At 43.5% G+C, this 26,201-nt stretch overlaps 1 protein-coding gene across 4 annotated transcripts in view; it reads right to left on the reverse strand.

The window, feature by feature from the left end:
• LOC142775806 (uncharacterized) overlaps positions 1–26,201 on the reverse strand; it is a 104,863-nt gene that overhangs the window by 36,388 nt on the left and 42,274 nt on the right. The window lies entirely within an intron of this gene.

A 26,201-nucleotide genomic window follows, 5' to 3' on the forward strand; every position in this document is an offset into this window, starting at 1 on the left:
AGCTGGATCTAGGCAGAAGTTGGCTGTATCAAGGTAGTAGCAAGTTTGGTGTTACTCTTTTCCTTGTGGTCCTCGGTTCTCAACCTATGGTATCAGTCTTTGATAAGGAGTCTGTGCTCTGGAGATAACCCAAGAGCTTTACAGCCTTTTCTGGGAATAACTGTTGGCTTCTGCATTGTAAGTGTTTAGGAATTTACCCAATTTTTGTGACAGATAGCGGTTTGATACCCTTCATGATGGGTTAACTGGCGGAACATGGCAGAGGCCTTTGTCCTGCAGTGAACGGAGTCAGACTGATGATGATGATGATGTGCCATTTTTTTACAAAATTTTAATACATAGTGAACTAAAATATATCGCATCCATTTGGTACCTGTTCTCTACTGTAACTACCTCCGCTCTTGAGCTAGTCCAACATTATTCTGCCCGCTTTATCCTTGCAAGCTACCGGTGTACCTTAAGTATCACTTCTATGATAGATTCTAGACGTTTTGTCGCTTGTCTGTTGCCGTCTTTTCTCCCGCATATGTCTTCTTCACAAAATGTCCCAATCGCACCCTGCATAACGACCATAATATCCCTCCATTGTAGGTCTCCATTCTTTCTCCCAGAAAGGTGGGAATCATGCAATGCTCAATGCACACATATCAGCCATTTATTACCCAAACCTCACAGGACAGGAACAATTCTTATAGATCAGTCGCGTTGATAGGTCGGGCAAACAAATAAAACGCATTTCGACTCACTGAAGAGATACTGAAAAGGTCTCTCAATTTGGACTAACTCAGACTCTCTCAAATATTTTGTGAGCCCAACTCACAAAAACTTTCTTCCAAAGGACTCACTTGGACACAAACTCACCCAAATATTACTCACCAGGGCAGACTCAAACTCAAACTTTCCGCTCGATCTTATTCTGAGCGAGTCCGAGTGAGTTGACTCGTGAGTGAGCTAGCCGACCTAGGGTCACGCCCGTTGTGCAGGACTCTCATTTTCATAACGTTTTACACTTGGTGCACTTGAATACAACTAATGCAAGAAGTAACTGTTATGAATATTCTTTTTTTTTTTCAAAACAATAACAGGCTGGGTGAATGTTAATGCCAAAAATCCGATAAAAAGTTCTTAACAATGTTTTGAAAATGTTTGAAATGTTATTAGTCTGTTCCAATATTTCATATGTTTACTTGCACTATTCGAGCAATTCTTCACGTATTTTTGAGTAATGCTTGTAATCAATATAAACTTGTATGAGCTAAAGTGCTTGTACATTTCCTACGTATACCACCCTAATAAGATGTGGTACCATATTGCTGCACCTATAAATGAATAAATGGATGAATATACAACAATATAAATAATAACAATGACAAATGATGTGATAAAGCATTTTTTTGCAAACTGTCTGATTCTTCTGTGTTTAATTGACACTTGCACTGTTATTTGTTTAATTATGAAATTATGATAATTTCGCAAAGTATTGAATTTTTGTTTGTTTAGTTACGACTTAGCTACTATTTTTTAGTTAACATTGCACATACATAATAACGTTTGCATTGCATTTTTTTAATCTACTGCACGCCTACCCTTTCTGAGGTCATGGTGAGTAGAGAGAAGCGTGCTCTGACGTGTTAGGGTGCACGCATCAAAAACCTATACCACTTTAGAGAACAGAAAACTGTACCTTTGGACCGTTGTATCAAAATAATATGTAAATTAGTAATGGCGGCGTACTGAACTGCAATACGCAAGGACAGATGGCATTGGTTCTAGTGCACTATAGCTCTGGAATTGCTTGGAGAGGTATGGTTCTACAGGTTTTTTTCTACGCTCGCACGCCAGCACAAACTTATTAGATGCAAGAAACTGGAGGCGACGACACTATCTGACAGTCATCGCATTTTTATAAGGGAATTGTGCCATACGAATGAACAGGGCCTCAAATAACGAAGGCACACGCAACAACGTGGTAGGTGAAATCATTTTATTGTCCTCGTAAGACAAACAATTTCTCTCAAACTAAACTTCAAAAGAGCATACAAGCGATAAAATAGATCTAAGCATAAAATAACACTCCAATATGCGCGCTAACAGCTTGCTGAATAATAATTTTCCTTCAGCTTACTGTTGAGTCAGCTTGCTGAAAAAAAATTAAAAAGAAGTGAATCATTCGCCTGCAATAGAATTGTTGGTGAAATGAAGCCTATGTGCTTAGATCTAGGTGCACGCTGAGAAACCACAGGTGCTCGATATTTTCTGAGCCCTCCACTACAGGGTTTCTCATGCATATCATAGTTTTGAAACGTTAATTGCAAACCATTTATTATAACGAAAATGACGAAACACCCAATGTGTGTCAATACAACCAGACTGACACACGGTAAAGCTAATGAGAAATACCAGCATAGTCATGATTGTATTCACCCCAATTGGTTCCTTATGCATGTTGTGAAAGAATCCAACGGCGATATTAAAAAAAAATTACAATCGAAACTGACCAGTGTAACACTGGCTGCAGTTTTGGTGAGCAACGAATCGAAATTCGAGCTCTTTTACACTTGCTGCAGCATATCCTGCTCAGCAAGCTGACTGAAAACGTGCCTTGAGCAAATAAAACTGAGCACACTATCTTAGCACCATCTGGAACACAGCAGAGGGTGCTAAGAATCTCTGGATTTGGACAGGCCGCCATTGGAACCTGAACTTGGCCACGCTAGAATCTTATCTAGTGAGGGAAGTCTAGCTGTACTATTTGAGGAGCTAGAGGGTGTTAAATGGGATATAATAGGGCTCAGTGAGGTTAGGAGGACAGATGAGGCCTATACGGTGCTACGAAATGAACACGTCCTTTGCTATAGGGGCTTGGCTGATAGAAGAAAACTGGGAGTGGGGTTCCTAATTCACAGAAACATAGCTGGCAACATAGAGGAATACTATACCATTAACAAAACGATGGTAGGTATCGTAATTAAACTGAAAAAAAGATACAATATGAAGGTGGTACAGGCTTACACACCTACATCTAGCCATGATGACGCTTCAGTTGAAAGCTTCTATGAAGACGTGGAATCGGCAATGAGTAAGGTAAAAACACAGTATACCATAGTGATGGGCGACTTTAATGCAAAGGTAGGGAAGAAGGAGGCTGGAGACCAGGCAGTAGGTGATTATGGCATCGGTACTAGAAACACCAGAGGAGAGCTACTAGTAGAATTCGCAGAACGCAATAATTTACGGATTTTGAATACCTTCTATCGAAAACGAGGAAACTGCAAGTGGACATGGAGGAGCCCTAGTGGCGAAAATAAGAATGAAATAGACTTTATAATGAGTGCACACCCAGGCATCGTGCAGGATGTGGAAGTAGTTGGCAAGGTACGATGCAGTGACCATAGAATGGTACGGTCTCGCATTCGCCTAGACTTGAGAAAGGAACGACAGAAACTGATACACAAGAAGCCAATCAATGAGCTAGCACTGAGAGGGAAAGTACAGGAAATCAGAGTCTCCCTTCAGAACAGGTACTCGGCTCTTAGTGAGGAAACCAACCTTAGCATAGATACAATGAATGATAACCTGACGAGTATCATTACTGAGTGTGCAGTGAAAGTTGGAGGAAGGGTAGTTAGACAGGACACTGGCAAGCTTTCCCAGAAAACGAAGAATCTCATTAAGAAGCATCAAATCATGAAAGTCTCAAGTACAACAGACAAAATAGAACTGCCAGAGCTTTCGAAGTTGATTAATAGGCGTAAAGTATCCGACGTAAGTAGGTATAACATGGAGAGAATTGAACACGCTCTGAAAAACGGAGGAAGCGTCAAAGCAGTGAAGAGGAAACTTGGGATAGGCAAAAGTCGGATGTATGCACTAAGGGACAAAGAAGGCAAAATAACTACCAATATGGATAAGACAGTTAAAATAGCGGAGGAGTTTTACAGAGATTTGTACAGTAGCCGGGACAACCATGACCTTAATACTATAGGAACTAGCAGTAACCTAGATGACACCCCACCAGTAATGATAGAAGTCAGAAAATCTTTGGAGAGCATGCAAAGAGGCAAAGTTGCTGGTGAGGCTCAGGTAACATCTGATCTGCTGAAAGATGGAGGAGAGATTGCATTGGAAAAATTAGCCACCCTATTTACGAGGTGTCTCCTGACGGGAAGAGTACCAGAGTCTTGGACGAACGCAAACATCATCCTAATACTTAAGAAAAAAGATGACAAGAACTTGAAGAAGTACAGGCCGATCAGCTTGCTCTCTGTAGTATACAAGCTATTTACAAAAGTAATTGCTAACAGAGTAAAGAAAACATTAGAATTCAATCAACCAAAGGAATAAGCAGGATTTCGAACAGGCTACTCAACAATCGACCACATTCATACTATCAATCAAGTAATAGAGAAATGCTCAGAATATAACCAACCACTATACATAGCCTTCATAGATTACGAGAAAGCTTTTGATTCAGTAGAAATATCAGCCATCATGCAGACACTGCGGAATCAGGACGTCGATGAAGTATATATTGTTCGTCCTGATCCTGAAAAAAATCGCAGCTGTAGAACAGCTCCTTATGCCGACCGATAAAAAGGCTGTCAGACGCTTTCTCGGCCTCTGTGCAAATTATCGACGTTTTATCGCAGACTTCACACACATATCATCGCCGTTAACTGGCCTCACGAGAGAAGATGTCACCTTTGAGTGGAATAACGAAAAGGAAGCTGCTTTTAACGATCTTCGCCAGCGACTACAAACACCTCCAGTCCTTGCCCACTTTGACGAGAGAGCCCCTACGATGCTTCACACCAATGCTAGCAATGTTGGTCTAGGAGCTGTGCTTGTGCAGCAGCAAGAGGGCAAAGGAAGGGTAATCGCTTACGCAAGCAGAACGTTAACACGCGCTGAGGCTAATTATTCCATGACTGAGAAGGAATGTCTCGCCGTGGTATGGGCGGTTACCAAATTTTGTTCGTATTTATATGGCCGCCCCTTCAAAGTAATTAGCAACCACCACTCACTGTGTTGGTTAGCAAATCTTAAAGACCCTACCGGCCGATTAGCGTGGTGGAGTCTCAGGCTGCAGGAATTCGACATGGCAGTCGTACATAAGTCAGGGAAGCGACATATGGACGCCAACTGTTTTTCCCTTTCACCCATTGAGTCGGCAACCCTACCCGAAGAGGAGAAAACATCCTTTCTCTGTGTCCTCCACACCAACACCATTGCCAAGCAACATCGTGATGACGCTGAGTTGCTTGGCCTAATTAGCTACTTGGATGGCAGATCTCGGAAGGCGCCAAGAGTTGTCGCAAAAGTGTTGTCGTCAATTTGTTTACGGGGCGGAGTACTCTACAAAAGAAATTTTTCGTCAACAGGATCTGCCTATCTACTCGTCATTCCAGCAGCCCTGCGCACTGAAGTACTAAAAGCATGCCACAACGAGGTTACCTCTGGCCACTTGGGTTACACGAGAACGTTGGCCAGGGTACAGCTAAGGTATCACTGGCCAAGACTAACCACAGCCGTGAAGAACCACGTTCATACCTGTCTTGACTGCCAGCGACGCAAGTCACTACCAACTCAACCAGCTGGCGTCCTGCAACCCTTAAAGGTCCCAATGACTCTATTCCACCAGATTGACATGGACATTTTGGGCCCACTCCCTACTTCTACTGCAGGCAACTGATGGGTTATCGTCGCAACGGATTATCTGCCCTGTTATGCCGAGACAAAGGCTATTCAGAGAGGTACAGATGCGGAGGTGGCAAAATTTCTTATCCAGAATATTGTACTGAGGCATGGTGCACCAACCGTTGAAATCACAGACAGAGGAACTGCATTTATGGCAGCTCTTTTGCACCATGTCTTGATGCTGAGCGGAACAATGTATCGCAAGGCCACCGCCTACTACCCGCAAATGACCGGGCTGACAGAGCGTCTAATCAAAACCATTGAAGACATGCTTTCGATGTACATAGACGTTGAACACAAAAATTGGGATCAAATCTTGCCATACATAACATTTGCATACAACACAGCCAAGCAAGAAATGACCCGCATGACACCGTTCAGCCTCGTTCATGGACGGGAAGTATGGACCATGTTAGATGCAATGTTACCGCACGAAGGCGACGACATCGTCCCAAATGCTGACATGTTTACTGAATGCGCGGAAGAAGCTAGGCAACTTGCACGTTTACGGATCAGCTAGAAGCAAGAGTACGATGCAGGCCGCTACAATGCTCACCGCAGAACAGTCGTCTACCAAACTGGTGACAAAGTATGGGTTTGGACGCCGGTACGGAAACGAAGACTTTCCAAAAAGCTCTTAAAAAGATACTTTAGACCATACCTAGTGCTGCGAAGACTGAGTGATGTCACTTACAAAGTTGTTCCTGATAGTTCGTATTGTACCAGGCGTCGCCAGCACCATCCTGAACTCGTTCACATAGTCCGCATGAAGCCTTATGTCAGAGAGTGATTGCGTGAGATTTTACTCTAGAAAAAAAAACTGCATTACAGACTTCACATCGGGCTTTGAGCAAATAGAACTGTCACACTAGCTGGTGATGGCAGTGACTGCAACTAACAGGGCCAAGAGGAATCTGGGCATGCATGCCGAAGGGGCCCGCTTGGCAGTACGGCAAGTGCCTGGTCACGAATTAATTCCCGTTAGAATTGATCCTGCACTTGTATGCAGTTGTGCATTTTTCTTACAATGATAGCGCATTTGTACAAAAGCACAAGTTCAAAAGATACACTGCGATAACAGATTGAAAAATAGAATATGCATCTACAGCTGATTGTCATTTGAACAATACAGCAACAATACTCATGCAGATTTCTGTACTATAAGAAAAAACAGAACACAAAGCACTGTACAGCTAGTTGACAACAACAATGAAAATATCACTTGGTTCACTTATTTTTGGCATTCCAGGGTTCCTGAGCTTGTTGCTAAGTTGTTTCTTGCTTTGAGAACTTATAATGCAATGGTGAAGTTAAACTAGTGTTGAAACTCTCAAATGACGAAACTAGATTAGGGTAATAACTTTGAAGTAAGTGTTGAATGGGAGGGTCTTAATGAGGTTAGAATTAGGGAAAGATGGCCTGACTGATGGGCAAAGTCCGTCAGGGAAATCTCCCAGATAAGCAGAAAAGTAGCTCAGAGTTCTAAGCTACACATGCAGGAAGCTTATGAATATGAATGGTGTCAACGAAACAACACCATGTGTAGTGGAAAAACTGAGTAGCAGTTAAAAATTGAACTCCAACACTAAGCCATGACAACAAAGAGGTGAAAGAGTTATACGAATAGGCATGGTGCTTGAAGGGTTTAAGAGCTACTCAGAAAATGAATGCAGTATCATCATCATGCAACTAAGAACATTTACTACAGCTCAATATTCATGGAAGGCTTAAATGCAAGAATAGAAAGAAAGGAAGTAAATGAAGCATTATGAAACTAATGATTGCTATGTGGGGTTTAATACATTATGAAACTATGGCTTCGAGTGTTGGGATAGAAAACGTGATATCTTGAGGAAAAGTAATTTACACTATGTAATGAACGCCTTCAGAAAGCATGGTAACAGTAAAAAGGACACGAAAAAGCCTTAGTGAACAAATAAAAAGTGAGTTGGACTCGTGTTATGAGGGAACACCGGGATGATAAAGGCCATGGAAGCAGTGTGCACAGTCCAGAGAGCTCAAAGACTGCACTAAACTTGAAGAGAACATGAAAAAAAAAAAAAAAAACGGGCTACCCTCGATGCAGTCCACATAAGAATAGGGATGCAGGAGTGGCATAAAGAACAAAAAATAGGATACATTAAAATATGACCATGAAAAAAATTAGCGAAACAGTCATGCGATGAAAACTTGTTGCTGCCAAGTGTGTTCATCACATTGAAGGAGTAGACAATGTGCTAAGCTATATAAAGATAAAAGCACACAATGCGGACAGGTGCAAATTTTCTGACACCATTGAAGCAGTTTGGAAGTCTATAGCACTAAGGTGAAAAATAGGTAAGCTTTTTCAAACAACTGTAGACAATAATATCAGATTAAAGTATTGTCCCTCAAGAGATTAAGAATGGAAGCACCAAAGTGGGATGAACCAAAATGCATGAAGCAAAGGGTAAGTAGGGCAATAAGCAGGGAAACTTACTTGAGTTGTAGTAGAGGTGGCATCTAACTTTTACTAAAATCAAGTCCAAGGCTCTCATGGAAGCCCTAGTCACCTAAGTCAATGCAACGTCAGCCCTATGCATTGAGGTGGAAGGGTTCAATGCAACGAACGTCCCTCTCCTCCACTTGAAGGGGAACACTGTACATGCCTGAGCAAACAAGGATTAGTTGCAGCTATGGAATGGATACCAAGACATGGGATATGTTATTATTATTGTGCATTTTGACCTCCAATCGCTACACTGACCATGGTCAGGTGGTGTGTCAGTGAAATAAGCTTCAGATTTGCAGCAACTGTGTAGGAATCGCACCTGGTTAAGTACAAATAAGCAGTTGTTTGCTCTAAATAACTGCAGTTACTGGTGTCAGTGCATGGGCTGACAGCAGCATTGTTGCAGCACAAAGCAATTGTAAAAAAAAGCAGCACCCATACCAAGTAGGCTGAACGTTGCAAAGTGAACACTTAAGGTCGATTCTACGGAAGATAGAAAAACATGGTATACTTGACATCTCAGAGTTTTATTTTTTTCTCTTATTATGCCCGTAAGACAGAATAAGTCAAAATCACATTTAGTTTTCAAATAAAAACTTTTTTATACCAAGGAAAGATGGAGAACCATTGCCGGGTGACAATGGCCATTTTACGAAAAGTACATTTTCATGTATTCAAAATTCGTGATCATGCCAACAGTAAGGCAAGCTGTATATCACAAATATCTTCCTACTTAGTACAATTAGAAGTAATGAAGAAAAAGCTCACATGATCATTTCAAATTCTGGGCAATATAAGTATTTTTTAAAAATCTCGAAAACCTTATGTTTATAATCTTGCTTGTTTTTGGGGTGAAATATGTTTTTGTGAACTTCATAGCTAGATCATGTTTACAGTGCTCATAGTACCTAATCAAGGTAATTTTACTCTGCATTTTCGTTTGCCTGGCGTTTTTCAAAGGAGTGAAAAAAAACCTACTCTCAATTTTGCTCAAACTTTTTAAAACTGCGCTATCATACTCTGGAAAAGCATGTTGCATAATTTTGATCAAAACAAAGTTACAAATTTTCAAATGTCAGGTTTTCAGAACGTATGATGTAAATCACATCTTTTTTTTAAAACAAATAACAGTAACGAATTTTTTTTGCTCCGATTTTGCAAAATAACCGTAGAAAGGTATTTATGACAAGTACAAAGTGTTTATTAAAAAAGCTACCTCTAGAATGAAATGCATTTGAGTAGTTCGCGACTTGGCTGGCCTTCCCTACCACTCAGCCCAAAGAAAGTGCCTCCAGAAATGTCCTCCTTTTCTTCCTGTTGTTCAGAGAGAACAAAATTTGTATCTTGGATAATAATCAGTCAGCTTTGCTTATGCGTGCTACCTGCCTTTCTAATAGTGCTAAAAAAGAAGATATTTGCAATATATAGCTTGCATTGCTGTTAACATACGCACTTTTCGTAAAATGGTCGTCGTCAGCCAGCGATGCTTCTCGATTTTTTTCCTTTGTTGGCAAAACTATTTGTTTGAAAACAGAATGGGATTTCGAGCAGTTCGATCAAACGGGCATAATATAAAGAAATACACCAGGAAAATTTAAGATATTAACCATACCACAGTTTTTGATCATTCATGGAATCGACCTTAATTAACTGTGAGTGCATTTATCGATTTCCTGATTGTACGATGCATTGATTATTGTCAAATGTCGAGGTGGCATACGCCTCCTTTTTATGCATTGTTGCAATTGAGGATCTGATTTCACCGAAACATGCTTAGTAAATCCACCACAGTCAGCACAGCAAGTATTAGTCATAAAGCACAATTTAAATGACTAGGGACGAGTGCTCCTTTGGAAAGTATAACTCTACTTGGAAAATGAAAAATTCTTTTCACCATTAAACTATGCACTTTGGGTAACTACTCGTCCTTCCAAAATACAACCTGCCTTTTTGATGGTCACACGACACATGCAGTAATCCCCTTAGAAAGAAAAAATGGGATACATTTTGGTGTGCTCACCCGAACGCCTTCAGATTTTGTAAGCTTTTCATTCTGGCGATCTTGATAGTCTTAGATCATCACACAACACTCCAGCCTCCTACTATAACCTAATAAAATGACAGGGATACAACTCTCTAAAAAGGTCGACTATGCATCAAGCCTATACTGTAATGAACAAGAATGCATTAGAAGCTCACAAAAACAAGGGACAACCCGCTGTGAAGGTAGTGCACCTTTCAACACCGACAGCAAGTGAAACAACATTGTGTGATACTGTAGGTGCATTATATATTGGGAATACTGAGGCACATAAGAACCCGAACGAAATGCCAGCATGACGGAAGATTATATAGCCAAAGAAAAAACCTGCCCAATCTGAAACACAATGAAGCCACCTACTTCAAACACACTAGAATTGGGCAGGACATTTCAGTTTCCCACCAAAGGCTGTCACACTAGTTTTTGAAGTTTTCTTTTCGCAGCTGACTTCAATGCCTTAGCTTTGCTTACCTCCCTCTTCTTGAATTTCAGAAACTAGAGTATCCTGATTCGTTCATATATTCGCAGGAACAATGCATGGTAGTCTCCACTGCAGAATGGCCCTTCGTGGATCTCCAGTGTCGAGAAGTGTGCGAGATACTCCTATGGGGTGTGTAACAGCACCGATTTGCACATTGAATAAGGCTACCAGTTTATGAACAAAAGAGAGCGCTGCCTCAGTTGGCACAGCGATATGTCCTCGTGGCTTGCTCTTTAAGTCCTCAGCATCATGTCTACCCGACTCTCTGAAGACAGCTCTTCGCTGCTATCCTTCAGCAGTACTGTACACTTCTCACAGGCCTTTTTCTTTAAGAAAGTGTGCACCAAATAGCCTGACACATAACAAACTATATTTGCCTCAAGCACATCAACTGGTTGATCTCCAGACAAAAGGGCTGTAATGTCTTTAAGGCTCTGAGTTGCCCTCTACAAGAGATCTTGTTGCACAAATCTGGATAGCGCACAATTTGATAGAGATAGCCACAGATTCCTCAGCTCACTTAGAAGAGCTGTTTTGCCTTTCTGACAATTACTGTGGCTTGAAAGTTTGAAAAGTTTGCCCACTAGCTGAAATCTAGAACAGCCTTCACGGCTATGTTCGCTTCAAGGTGTTTACATAGGTTCTAGTCAAAAAGTGGTGCCAGAGGTAAATGTAAATCTTGTTGTTTACAAGTGAATATTAAAAAGCAGCCACACGATGTAACAGCTCGTGCACTAGCTTCTAATTCTAATAATTTGCTAAACTAGAAAGGCTGACTGAATATTTGGCACAGTTTAGTTATTGTAGCAGCAAAAGGCACTACAGCACACGAGCCCGGCCATACAGATGACCACATTGCACCATTGCCTTTCTGAAAGCATGAGCCTGGCAATAATCAAATGTAGGGCTGTGAAAATAGCAAAATTTAAAGTGTGAACAGAATTCAAATATTGCGGTGCGAGTTTCAGAAAAGCGAAATTTCAGAAAAAGAAAATGTTGCGAGATGATTCCTTAGCATATTCTTATAAAATATAGCAGCATGTAAGCGTTTCTTCTCGCTAGGTTGATGAATTCTGGCAATGCGGTATTTAACTGTTCGTTTATTGAGAATGAAGTATTGCCCTGGCAGAATCGTGTTTAATACATGATTTGATACAACCAAAGTGTTGTAGACAACAATTCACGTGTGAAAGCAAAGATGCTATTTCCTCAGCCTCTCCACCTTTTTCAACTTCTGTGGAAGCGTGATTGATGTGGCAGACAAGGTAGTGCATCCTTCACTTTAGGAGGTCCAAATCTACTTTATAGGAGTCAACATACAAGAACACGTGAAACTTTGGATGCTAAAAAACTTTGGCATCTTATTTTTCGGTCTTCCTGCCTGAATTTCCGGTAGAAAATGGCAATAATAGAGTCCCCACCTCTGGCACTTCCATTATTTTCGTGTTGGAACCAGCGGTTTTTTTTTAGCTAATACACTTGCAACTGTAGCGGAGCCTGAAAGGCAGCTTTGCTGCAACACAAAGATTAACGAGGTGAAGCACACTGAAGATATGAAGGGGTCGCTTCTAATAGGACGTTCACTGCATTTGTCTTCGGGAAGCTCGAATATAAAATTCCAGTGCGAATGAAATCGAAAACACTATTCAAACAATGCTCGAAATTTCGAATACTTGTATGCGCCAAATCAAAAGCATAAGCATAGCCAGAGGAAATTTTCAATTTAACCCATAAAAAAGTAATGAATATAAGAACAAGACCACTCACTATTGATGTTTATGCACTGAATAGCACCACGACTTCAAAGGGATACTGAACAAAATTGAGAAAACTGACAAAACTTCAAAAATAAACTCTGAAGATGCTACTGTTTTGGTAAACAGAGTTTTTTCCCGTATTTTTGAACAGTTGATTGTATTTTTGATAGATTGTGAGCGCGCGACGGCTGCTCACGAGCATGAGCGGTCACGTCACACTCACCGAGGCACATGCAGGATGCAGGTGTTCTTGTCCTCTCTTCCTTTTCTCCAGCTGTCCTTTCACTCTACTCTTTCCCTTCCACAAAGCGCTGGCGCTTAGCCCCAGCCGGAAGCATTGTTCGCACACGTTTCTGTTCATACCGATTCTAGGAAACGAAGTGGAAGATTAGCGACTCGAGAGACACGGGCGATAGATGGCATTGTTGGCTTGCCAGTTTCTGGCGAGTTCGACGTCACCCAACATCACATCCTCTAGTTGGTGGCGCTGCCGCTACAAAGGACACTTTGTGAAAAACACATGAAATTTATTATTTTCCGGTAATTTATGCTTGGAATAAAGGTGGTCTATATCGATTTCAGGATCCATTCTATCAATTTGGCTGAAAATATTGGCGGCAAAAAATTTGTTCATTATCCCTTTAACGAACCTCCATACTGCCTTTTGTACTTTTTCATTATATTTCAAGTATATGTGCACATCGAGTTCCCTATGCAGTTGCTGCAGGATACTCAAATTTTTGTCAGGGGAGGGGGTGGGGTTGACTATACTTTGACTAGGTTCATAGGTGTGTTTCTATTTGTGCATATACAAATGAAAGATTGAAAAATTGAGGGGAGGATGGGCAAAGACTTACGTCCCACTTTTTTTCTGTCGAAGAACGTTTAACATCAGCTAAAACAATTAGCAGAATGGTAACAGGCTGCCACCTCCCCTAAGTACATTTAAGCTCTATAAAAGTTACTTTACCATGGTTTTAAAAAGTAGAAATCAGGCCGTTATGTCTGAACTCTGTACAATTTTTATGAAAGCCACAGAATTTTCGTTCTATTCATAAAAGAGAAAACTGTCAATCACAAAGCCAATTCTTGTTAACTGCTAACTTTGTAGAAACGAAAGTTCACCAACGAGTCAGCATTGTTTTATGTAGATTTTCACAGTAATTTAACTAAAAAATAATTGAAATCAGTCTGCAGAATTGCCACATTTCTCGCTAAATCTAATTGTGCATAATGGTACATGGCAATCATTTTCTAGATAACTTTTGCCCCATCTGAACTTAGGGAGTGTTTTCAGGGACAGCATCAGCACTCTACCATTTCTACAGCTGAAGTGAACATATCGAAATAGACAAAGAATCATTTGTGTGTGTGGTGAAGCAAGCTTTACATGGACAGACCACACCCCTGTGAAGGCTTTTGAAGCGAATCTGCAGCTGCAAAATAAGGTACCCACATTGTTCTTCTGCACATGAGCGCAAGTGCTTCTTTGCATCACTTCTTACGCTCGTTCCCTGGCAAATGCTCGGTAATGTGGTATCACATGATGTTACCTTCACGGGCCATTGTGAATTATATGTATATTCCGCAGTCAGTATTTTACAGGAACTTGTAAAAAAAGTAAGTATAGGCAAATATACGAAAGATCACTTGGAATTGTATATGTTGTGAGCATTCCGAGATGACCTATACAATGCGTCACTGCAATGTGCAGGGCTGCTGGAAAGCCTAGAAATATATAGTAGCCTAGAAACTTACCACTTCTATGCACGGGTAATGTTAATGTGACCGCGTACTGGACAGTGAGCTGTAAGAGCATTGCTCATATATATACTTTCGCTATAACTAGTAGAAAATAGTTGCCTTGCATAACTGCTCTTCTGCACCACTTTTTCCTGAATTCATTCGCAATTCTTGAGGTGGTCTTCTTTTTTTTTTAGGTGAGTTATCTTTTCCCCCCCAACTGAAATAGCTCTTGTCTGAACGTGAACAAGAAAGACAAAAAGGAAGAAAACTCGTTCGTGATTGCTATCCTGACCAATCTATACCCAAAAAGCAGTAAAAAGAGGGTATAGGAAAAAGGGATGAGAGAAGAGCACTTCCTTTTCTCTGTTATGCAGAAGTTGCGACATTACCTTAGCCTAGCTAAGTGTATGTGCCCACGTGTACGGCCACTAATAGTATGCATGCGCATTCTAAGTTACTGGGAGAGGGGAAGAACTGAAGCCTCACCTCTCACTGAGACTTTACCGGTTTCGTGTAAAATTTTTGGCTAGAGGACCACATGTACGAGTGAAACTGCAGTGTACCTTGCAGAAGAAGTTGCTTCTGTAAATCATTCGGCACAACAGCTGAGGAACTTGGGTGGTAGAGATTGTGCACAACTCCACTTCGTCTCCTCTCACCCACGATTTGCATAATATTCTGTATTAATTTTTTTCATTTCTTTTTTTTTACATTTCAACACGAAGAAGCACTGTTAGAAGCAAGCCTGCTAGACTGAAAAATAGTTGTGGGGCAGGAGTACCCAAAACCTCACACGACCGTTTGGGTTGGAGGGAAGGGGCAGTGCGGTGGCACAAGGCCATGCAACTCCCTCTAGATTAGCTAGGTGACGATGTCGCCGGAGCTGACATAAGTACAAGGCTGGGTTGAAAACTTTTGTAGAACTCTGAGACAAAGCGCCACTGGCCTTCCCATCGCCTTACATCTCAAAACGACCTCCTGTTCGTTTTTTCTTTTTTTTATGAAAAAAAAGCGCGAGCTGTATGACAGTCAGCAAAGCGAGCAGCAGTCGTCAAATTCTCTCCACGGCCGAGCTAGATCACACCTGCAAGCGCTTCTTAGAGCCTCCTCACGATATCTGCTTTACACTTGGACGGGTGCTGGCAATGAAGCCGAGCACGCCCCTGTATCTTTCGAAAGCAACACGTCCTGAGCACGAAGTCAAGTCATATGTGCTCACATGAAGGATCAGGGTTTCTGTTGATTGTGGGACGAAGTCCAACAGTGAATAAATGTTGTTGATTAAGGCACCACTTTGAGTGACGAATGCAGGCGTTCCATCAATGAGCAGATCAAAATACTGGTGAAGATACATGGTTTGAGAATCGCCCAATAAAACAGTAGATACTGGACACCACCCACTCAACGGGATAAATGCCTCGATTTACACATACGAGCTGTACAGGATGATATACTTCATGCAAACAAAACACGCTTGCCCTTCCAACAGAATGCGACCTTTAAAGAGGCTCAGGCTATCAAAGCATTGGCTAGCCTCAATGATATAGTAATTAAGCCGGCAGATAAAGATGGTGCAGTAGTAGTAATGAATCCTGACAGTTATATTGATGAAGCCCAGAGACAACTTTATGACACCACATACTACAGGCATCTAAATGGCGACCCAACAGCAAAATTCAAACGTATTGTCAGTGACGTTATTGCAGATCTTGTAAAGGAAAACAATATCGCTCATTCTGTATTACGTACGCTGATTCCACTAAGCCCGTTGGCAGGTAGGTTCTAAACACTACTCAAAATTCACAAAGAAAACAATCCCGGTAGACAAATATTTTCTGGTATAGGTACGATGACAGAAAACTGGTCACGCTATGTTGATACCCTCATTTCTTTCATTCCGGTTTCACTTCCCTCCTATATTGAAGACACAAATCACTTTTTAAATGATATCGTTGATTTAGACATACCTGATGCACCCTTTTTTGTGATACTTGACGTTTGTTTTTTGTACACCAATATTCGCCATTGTGATAATATCCGTGCTGTTGTACAAGCGAATAATGAGTCTGACCTCGACAAAACGATTGACTCCTCTACACTAGCTACGCTTCTCAAATTAATTCTTGAACTAAACAATTTCGAGTTCAACGGACAACACTTCGTTCAAGTTAGCGGCACTTCCGTGGGCACAAGAATAGACTCAAATCACGCAATCTTAATGGGCCTTCTAGAACGCGATTTTCTTGCTAGCCGCAATTTGAACCCTTTTTATTACAAGTGTTTTATCGATGAAATTTTTTAATATGGCATCATGATGAATCCCAGCTTCTTTCTTTTATCGGCGATTATAATAATGCCCACCTGAACATATCATTCTCGCACTCGTACTCAGACACCAGTGTCTACTTTCTTGACATCACAGTGACACTGTGCAATCGAAAATTGACAACCAAGCTATATAGGAAACCAACCGATAGACACCAGTATCTACATTTCCATAGTAGTCATATGAAACACTGCAAAACCAGTATTCAAAATAGTCAGGCCATTCGATATAAACGCATCTGCTCCGATGACAATGAATTCGTTCGCAACTGCGAAGACCTGCGAAGTGCACTTACGAGGCAAGGATACCCGACTGGAATCATAGACAACACCCTCAAGAAGGCTGACAGCATCGATACTAAAGAGTTGCTCACAAACGACGAACGATCTGCGAATGCTTCACGTAACAGTGTTAACCTCATTTACGCACTCAGCTTCGATTCCTAATGTGGCCAATATTCTAAAAACACACCACAACATCTTACAACAAAATGATTGCTTAAAAGACATTTTTACGGAATCATCGAAGGTAGTTTACCGCAGATCACGCAACCTGCATTATACATTAACATCATCAAAATACCTAATAGGTCCAACTACAGTGGTTGCCACCCTTGCAATAAGCCCCACTGCAAGGTTTGCCCGCACCTGTCAAGTGCCCACACCGCAACTAGCACCGCCTCAAACTTTTCCTTAAAAATTAACGGAGACTTCACTTGCGACATCGCTAATGTTATCTACATGCTTGAGTGCTCCACTTGCCGAATGCAATACATAGAGCATACTGAAACATCATTCCGTTTACGTTTCAACAACTACAGAGCCTATGCTTCTAACTTTCCTCATCTTCCACTGTCAAAACATGTCCTGATGCCAGGGCACTCTTTTGAAAATATCAAGTCCACAATATTACAATCTGGGTATAAAACTCGTCATGACCGAGAAGTTTGCGAGTCTTATCCCATTAACAAGTTCAATACTCTGCACTCAGGCATCAACGAAAGCACCAGACGCATTACTTTACTCTCTATGTAGCATTGTCCATCACAAGAATACGTTAAATGCCCCAAAAACCATGTCGACGTTTCTTTTTTCATTTATTTGATTATTTTCTGTGTGCATCCATATATTGTATATGTTCATGCAGTAGTTTGGCCTCAAACTTCACACTTCAGTTACTAGCTAAATTTCGTTTACTGTTCCTCTGGTATATTACAGTGTGCGTGAGTTGCGCTGATGATATTCACTCAGCTTAAAAAGTGCTTTATTACATTAAATATTCGCCCTATGCCAGCTACGCACTCATATCTTGAGTTTTTGACAACGATATTGTTGCTCAGTATTCGTATAAAGTTAAGCTGACAATGTTGTTTGGGACTGCGGTCGTACTCCCTAATCACCATTCTGATCCATTGTACGATTTCACCAGCCCTTAAAAAAGGGGCATATGCTTGTGTACTTTTTATTCTCTGAAATATACATATATAAATATATATATATATATATATATATATATGTATATATATAAAAAGCACAAGCGAGTACACGTACGAAAGAGCAATACTTTTATGTCTTCTTACGTTTCGATGTCAGTAGCGGTGCTGGTGGGGAGTGCTCGAGTGATGGCATACCTAGTCGCGTAGTCTATAACAACGGCGACCCACTTGTTGCCCGATTTCGACTCAGGAAAAGGACTGAGAAGATCTATACCGACACGGTAAAAAGGTTCGGTTGGGATGGAGATCGGTTGAAGAAGTCCAGCCGGGGGCGCAGTAGGTCGCTTCCTACGTTGGCATTTATCGCAGGAGGACTTGTAACGGCGAACCGACCGGGCGAGACCGCGCCAAAAGAAGCGGCGACGCACGCGGTCGTACGTCCGAGATACACCCAGATGACCAGCAGTTGGTTCATCGTGAAGGCAGCACGGTTGAACGCAAATTTTTCGGCACGACGAGATGGAGCTCAGGGCCATCTGGCTGGAGGCTACGACGGTACAGCGTGCCATTCAGGAGGACGTACATGTGAAGTGACGCGTCGTTTAGAGCAGAATCGAGACAGTCAATAAGTTGTCGCAGAGAAGCATCACGACGTTGTTCATCACCAATCTGAAGAAACTGGGACATTGACATGATGCTGAGGCTAGGCTCGATGTCTGGTTCGTCGGGCTGATCAACAGGGTAGCGGGATAAGCAATCGGCGTCAAGATGGAGACGTCCAGACTTATAAGCAACCGAGTAGGAATACTCCTGTAGGCGTAATGCCCAACGACCAAGTCGGCCAGTGGGGTCTTTCAGAGAAGAAAGCCAACACAGCGCGTGATGATCTGTGATGACACGGAAAGGACGGCCATACAAGTAAGGACAGAATTTAGAAACCGCCCAAACAAATGCGAGACATTCCCGTTCTGTTATAGAATAATTGCGTTCAGACTTAGAAAGCAGACGGCTTGCGTACGCGATTACACGGTCGTTGCCCTGCTGAATTTGCGCCAAAACTGCACCCATTCCATGACCACTCGCGTCTGTTCGCACTTCTGTAGGAGCATCGGAGTTGAAATGTGCAAGAATAGGAGGTGTCGTTAGAGCGGTGATTAGCTGAGAGAAGGCGTCAGCTTGAGGAGAGCCCCAAGAAAATGGGACGTCTTGTTTGAGAAGGTCGGTGAGTGGCCGTGCGAGTGCCGCAAAGTTTTTCACGAACCAGCGAAAGTAGGAGGAGAGGCCCACAAAACTGTGAAGATCATGGACAGAACGTGCGACTGGGAAGTTTGTTACAGCGCGTACTTTCACCGGGTCTGGCCGTACGCCGGCAGCGTCAACAAGGTGACCCAATATGGTAATCTGACGAAGACCGAAGTGGCACTTGGAGGAATTGAGCTGCAGGCCGGCCCGTCGAAATATGGATAGAATGGTCGAAAGGCGTTCAAGGTGGGTTGCAAAGGTAGGTGAGAAAATGATCACGTCGTCCAGGTAACATAAACATGTCGACCATTTAAATCCTTGTAGGAGCGTGTCCATCATTCTCTCGAAGGTCGCTGGAGCGTTGCAGAGCCCGATTGGCATGACCTTGAATTGGTTATGACCGTCAGGGGTAACGAAGGCGGTCTTTTTTCGGTCCATGTCATCTACAGCAATTTGCCAGTAGCCAGATCGGAGGTCGAGAGATGAAAAGAAGGTGGCGCCATGGAGGCAATCAAGGGCATCGTTAATGCGTGGTAGAGGATACACGTCTTTTTTGGTAATTTTGTTAAGGTGACGATAATCAACGCAGAAACGCCATGAGCCGTTTCTCTTTTTTATTTATACCACGGTAGATGCCCAAGGGCTCGTTGATGGTTCGATTACGTTTTTCGTAAGCATTTTGGCCAATTCTTTCTGAATCACTTCTCGCTCGGACGCTGACACGTGGTACGGCCGACGGTGAATGGGCGCAGAGTCACCAGTGTTGATTCGGTGAGTGACAATTTTAGTCTGGCCCAAGGGACGATTGTTGGTGTCGAAAATGTCACTGTATAAGGCCAAAACTTGGCAGAGAGCGACAGCCTGGTGAGGCGACAGCTCCGATCCAATCATGTTTCGAAAAATACCATCATCTGAGCTGGGTGACCGTGAGACTGCGCTTAGATCAAGAGCAGATACAGCGACAACACTGACATTGTCCTCTGTTATGGCAATTAGCTGGGCTAGAGACATCTGGCAGGGCAACACTTGAGGGGTGAAACCAAAGTTAAGGAGTGGAAGTAACACACAGTTATCCGCTATGGTCGCGATGATATAGGGCACAGTAACACTGCGCGTCAGCCGAACGTCAGTAATTGGCATAACGATATAATCACCGTCAGGAACGGGAGCGGTCGATGACAAAGACACGTACGTGACGGCTTGAGGTGGCAGGCGAACGAAAGTGGTTGGGCTCAAGCGGCTGGTGGGCTTTGCAGAGTAGTCGGCAAAGATTGGTAGATAAAGGCTGAGGGTACCAGACGAACAATCAATTAAGGCCGAGTGTGCCGAAAGGAAATCAAGGCCAAGTATGAGGTCATGAGGGCAGCAGGCTAGCACGGCAAAAAGGACCACGGCGTGACGACCGGCAATGCTGACACGAGCAATGCACATTACGATTACTGGTACAGTACTGCCATCGGCAACACGTATTGCCTGTGTCGTAGATGGCATCATAATCTTTTGTAAGCGGCAGCGTAGAGAAGCGCTCATAATAGACAGGTGCGCACCTGTGTCAATGAGGGTGGTCACAGGAACATGGTCGACTTGTACTTCAAGCAGGCTATGGTGTGTGGGAAGCGTCAGTAGAGGGTTTTCGGCCGTCATTGGTATTGCAGCTTCATCTCTATAAGCTGCAATATCTAGTTTTTCTGCTGCGGTCGTCCAGAGAAGCTTGGCGAAGAAAAGCGCCGAGGTGGCGGAGAGCGGGATTGGCGACGTAGTGGCGACGGGGAGCGAGAGCTGCGGTGACCGGACGAAGGGGCGTCAGGGTAGCGGCGACCGGGCAAAGGGGCGTCAGTGGAAGGCTCGTAAGATGACGGCGAATAAAAATTGAAGGGTACGGCGACTGAACGTCGAAGGGTCGTCGGATGCATGAGCGCCAAGGTAGAGAAAGTCTGACGTGGTTGGTTTGACCAACGGCGGCGGCAATAGCGAGAAACATGCCCAGGCTGGTGGCAGGAAAAACAAATAGGCTGGACGTCGGGTGTTCGCCATTCCAAAGGGTTACAGAAGGGCATTGTTGGAGGTGAACAGCGAGCGTGTCCACGAGAGTAGGACGGGACTTCAGGGCAAGGCAAGGGACATGCTGATGGAAGGCTGAGGTTCGCAAACTCCTGCCTCACCACAGCTTGTATTAACGCCACTGACGGCTGTTGTTGGTCAGAGGCGAGCGTTGCGAAAACAGGTGGCTGAAGAGGAGCCGGACAGGCAGCTTCGATTTCCCGACGAACAATGCGTGTGACGTTGTCATACGTGGGGCACTGGCGGGCGGCTTCACACGATGAGGTAGCGGCCGTGTTGGGCAGCCGGGTGAATCGCTGAGTAATACGGCGGGTCTTGGCTTCTTTGAACCGCCGACACTCTTTAATGATGGCGTCGACGGTGGCAACGTTGTTGTAAACTAGAAGATTAAATGCGTCGACTGCTATGCCTTTTAGCACATGGGCCACTTTCTCAGACTCACTCATGTGCTCGACAATCTGGCGGCATAAGGCGATGACGTCGTGAATGTACGTGACGTACGACTCCGTCAACGTCTGTGCACGAGCCGCCAGTTGATTCCGCGCTGCGATCTGCCGCCCAACGGTGTCGCCAAAAAGGTCGCGGATCTTCTCTTTAAAGGAGTCCCAGCTCGTAATCTTCGCTTCGTGCGTCTCGAACCAGACTCGCGGTGGGCCATCGAGGTAAAAAAGCACATTGGCAAGCATAAGAGTCGGGTCCCACCTATAGCATGCGCTGACCCATTCGTACCGGTTAATCCATTTGTCGACATCAACGGCATCCTGACCGGAAAATACACCGGGATCACGAGCAGGAGGTAGAATGACATATGTAGAAGTCACGGTAGGGGCAGGTGGCGAAGACGATGGTTGTTCAACCTGTGACATGGTTCGACCTATGATGATGCGGCCGTTGTGATGCTTCGTGATGAAGACAGGGAAGTACCCCGCACCTCCACCACAAAGATGTTACGTAAAAAATGACACGAGGCGTGTCTATTTAAAATCTAGATTCAAGCTGATGAGTATGGCGTCGACAAAGATGGAAGACAGCTCGCACAACCGACAGACCACTTTCTCGTTGTCGTCTTCTGATCGTTGATACAACAGCTACGTAGATATATGATGAAGAATTTCGTCGATTAGCACACGAGCAGTACAGAGAGCGGAACGGCGAGTCATTGTTCCCTTGGGTGTAGCCAGTGTTGGTCCATCATAAGGCTTCGTGATTTTTTGAAGACGAGCGCACAAATCAGCACGAATAACAAAAAATGCAGCCCCAGTGTCCACCAAAGCATCAACGTCCACTTCCTCAACTGTTACTGCAATCATATTGTAAGGGCGCGCTGGAGGAATTGGAGTTCTGTGTTGGAATACAGTTTGTCCTCCAAAAACTGCATCGCTTAATTTTCCGGACGCCGATCAGAAGCGAGAAAAGCAGGCTAAAGAGAAGAGGAGCGACGGTAAGGCGACGGTGAACGGCATCGGGTTGATTGATTACTACTGCCCGGTGCTGGTGGAGATGGATACCTGATGCTGGCGGAGATGGAGACTGACACGGCGGTGAAGAATAACAGCGGCACTGGTGTAAGGCTCCTGCGGTACAGTCCCGTTCGCGTATGTCGTACCCTCGATGCTCGTCTTGCTGGCGCTTACGGCAAAAGCATGAAATGTGATCACGATAGCCACAATAATAGCACATAGAGCGAGTCAATCGATAAGAAGGGTAGTAGCTTGCGCTAACTGCACTGGGAGAGAGAGCAGTGAGAAGGACAGATGACAGCTCAGGTGGTGGTGATGGAAAGCTCGTGGGAAAGCTTGTGGGAGGTGCGGCAGCAACCGCCGCGTACGTTTGTGGCGGGGAAGTCGAGCTGACGGTGCCTGATGGCGCGGCGGCGGCATGTGGGAACGATGGGAGAGTACGAGCGACAGTGGGCTGCAGGTGGGCCATGTGGGTCATGAACGTGAGCTCCTCTCTGATGACATCCCGCAATGACGTTGAAGAAGACTGACTGGGACACACTGAAGGTGGGACACACTGAAGGTGGGACACACTGAAGGACACACCGAAGGATTGAGTCTAAATCTTCGCGTATAATCACCCTTATCGTGTCTCGTAGGTTTGAATCTGCCGTAATACGGACCGCGTCACTGTGCGGTTGCAAGTGCATAAACTCAAGTTCTTCAAGGCGCTGACAGGTTGTCGCAATGTCAGCAACGATAGCTGGATTTTGGATTATAAGGGCATTGAATGCGATAGGTGCAATCGCCTTAAGAAGCTGGCGTACCTTGTCTGACTTTGTCATTGATGTGTCAACCCGGCGGCAAAGTGAAAGAACATCCTCGATGTAGAATGTATACAACTCCCCGATGTGCTGTTTCCGAGTCACGAGAGCTTTCTTTGCGAGAGCCAAAGGAACAGCCGGTGTGCCAAAGACAAGGCGAAGCTGATCTTTGAAGGCTGACCAGAAGGGATTGTCGATGTCAATAAAGTGGTTGAGGAACCACGTATTCGCGACACCCGTGAAGTAGAATGAGACGTGAGCGAGTTTGTAGGTGTTATCTCACTGGTTAGCAGCGCCGACACATTCGAAATCGTCCAGCCATTCCTCCCCATCTTCCCCATGCATACCAGCGAAGGGATGGGGCTCACGCTGGAGGCTGTTGACGTGAAAAGGCGCGGCATGCGGAGGTGGAGTGGGAACGGCTGCAGCACTGACCTCATGTTGGTGCGACATATTACCGGACACCTGGCCCAAGCGGCGACCTGAACGTAGCTCCAGGAGGTAGAGTGGTCAAGAGGATGACGGGTGATCTAACAGCATGCTCCACCACGTATGAAGTCTTGGTTTGGATGACCTTTATTAGGCCCAAGGAACTGGCAGCCGACAGCTACGATGAATGAACCAAGATGATGATGTTACGCGACCGCGATTAGGATGCATGAGCAACACATGATAATGATGATAATATACAGGGGAAGAGGATGAGTATACTAAATGCCCACAATGTGTGTGTATATATATATATATATATATATATATATATATATATATATATATATTATTGCCAAGTCTAAAGTTAACATTGTCAAAAAGTTTTCATTATCTCGAGACATGGGCAGACTTTTGCAATATAGTAGTAATGTCGATGGAAGATGCAGCATCTGATACATTCAAGAAGTTATCATCCCTTTGTTTTCAATCGACAACAAAATAATGCTTCGGACAGAGACAAAAGAGTTGCTGTTAAGTATAATGAAGTGAATATTTAAATCAAAAGTGTGCAACAGCTAATTTTGACCAATGCAGGGGATAAGTTTTCTTCCGGAAGGAGAATTCCGTAATGTATGGCATACATATCACAGGTCCTCATTGATTTTGGACATCGGTCACTATTTTTTGATAAGGCGTTGATTCATGCTTATAAGTGAACAGGTCGGCTCTTGAGAACTAACTTTGCAAACGATAACATTTCACTCCTTGTTTAGACTGCAGTCCTTCTTCGAGGTCTCCCGTTTATGAGAAATTCCCATGTTTCCGTTGTTGTTCTGTTGCAAGAATATGTGCACTATCAGTACGTAAACAAGGGTTTCCTGCGTTTCGAATACTACGAAACATGCACTTTACTTTTTCTTCTGCACATTGAATCCTTTTTACTGTCCTCGCATTATAGCCAACCAATATTTTGGGGCAATTTATGAGTTTAAGGGGTCAGCCAAACGAGCTTTATGGTGCAGATTCAGAAAGGGTCATTCCTATGTTGTTTCCTGTGGGAGTTATTACAATATATTCATGGGGGCACAATACTAAAATTAAATACCTACCAATCGATTAGGTGTATAGCACTAGACCAGTGGACTACGAGCGTATAATACTGCTGTTCAAAACAATACTTTTACAAGTGTTGCTTTAATGAGAATCAAAACAATGAATGGTAAGGTATTAATCAGAATTCATAGACAATTATACCAAAAAAAGTATAGGGATATCATTAAAAGTAATAGTAGATGTGAAGAAATAAAATTGGATGAAAGGATAACCAGCTATGGACAGGAACCCAACCTGCGACTTTCAAATAATGCGTTCGATGTTCTACCAACTGAGCTACCACGGCGGCCACTCCCCCATCTACTTTATTGGGCATGTATGTGCATTAAACGTGGAAGCGTCAGCCACATTTAACACACATCAGTCAAACTTCTACGTTTATAGCACATAGTGCATAAAGTGCATAGGGTCGTTTTTCAAACCAGTTTCAAGACCTGACATAGCTTTGCGGTGGAATACTTGCTGGTTATTCTCAACTCCCTTGTACATAAACTAGTAATTATATTCTCACTGTTACTAGGAGGATATAAATTGTTGAATATAAAAAGTGTTTGATGATGTGTGCGACGTGATTTCACGTTATTCCTGTCTTGACCAGCTAGACATATTCGTCAACTACTCCTGCCCTCCCACACTAATTTTTATCTACAATAAGTGAAGAAGGCAATCGCAAGAGCACCCAGACGTTTGCAACATAGATAGATAGAAACGCTCAAAGTGTTTGCAGTTACCTAAAAAATGCTCTGACTAGGAGAGAATAGAAGAGGACTTTTTGAACAGGCCACATCCACCAAGGCTGTAGATGGCGCCGCATTTCCCCTTATTGAAGGTCAATGTGTTGCTTCTGCAAGGTGGCCACGACCTGCCCGGCTTACCCTTCACCTTACTGACGGGACATATCTTATTTATTTCTTTTTCTTTTTTCCCCCTGTATAGACCCCGTTTGTGTGCCCAGAGAAAATGCTAAATCTGTTCTTGCAATCTCTAAATGGGTCAGACACTTGAACACATTCTTAGTCTTCTGCAGGATCTTCTTTTACAATATGTAATCCCGTGTAGCATCGTTTTGTGGGAGAGGTAGGCGCTGGTGCGGCTTGGGTGGGGAGTAAGTGCTCC

The sequence above is a fragment of the Rhipicephalus microplus genome, chromosome X (genome assembly GCF_043290135.1).
Source record: "Rhipicephalus microplus isolate Deutch F79 chromosome X, USDA_Rmic, whole genome shotgun sequence".
Classification (NCBI taxonomy): domain Eukaryota; kingdom Metazoa; phylum Arthropoda; class Arachnida; order Ixodida; family Ixodidae; genus Rhipicephalus; species Rhipicephalus microplus.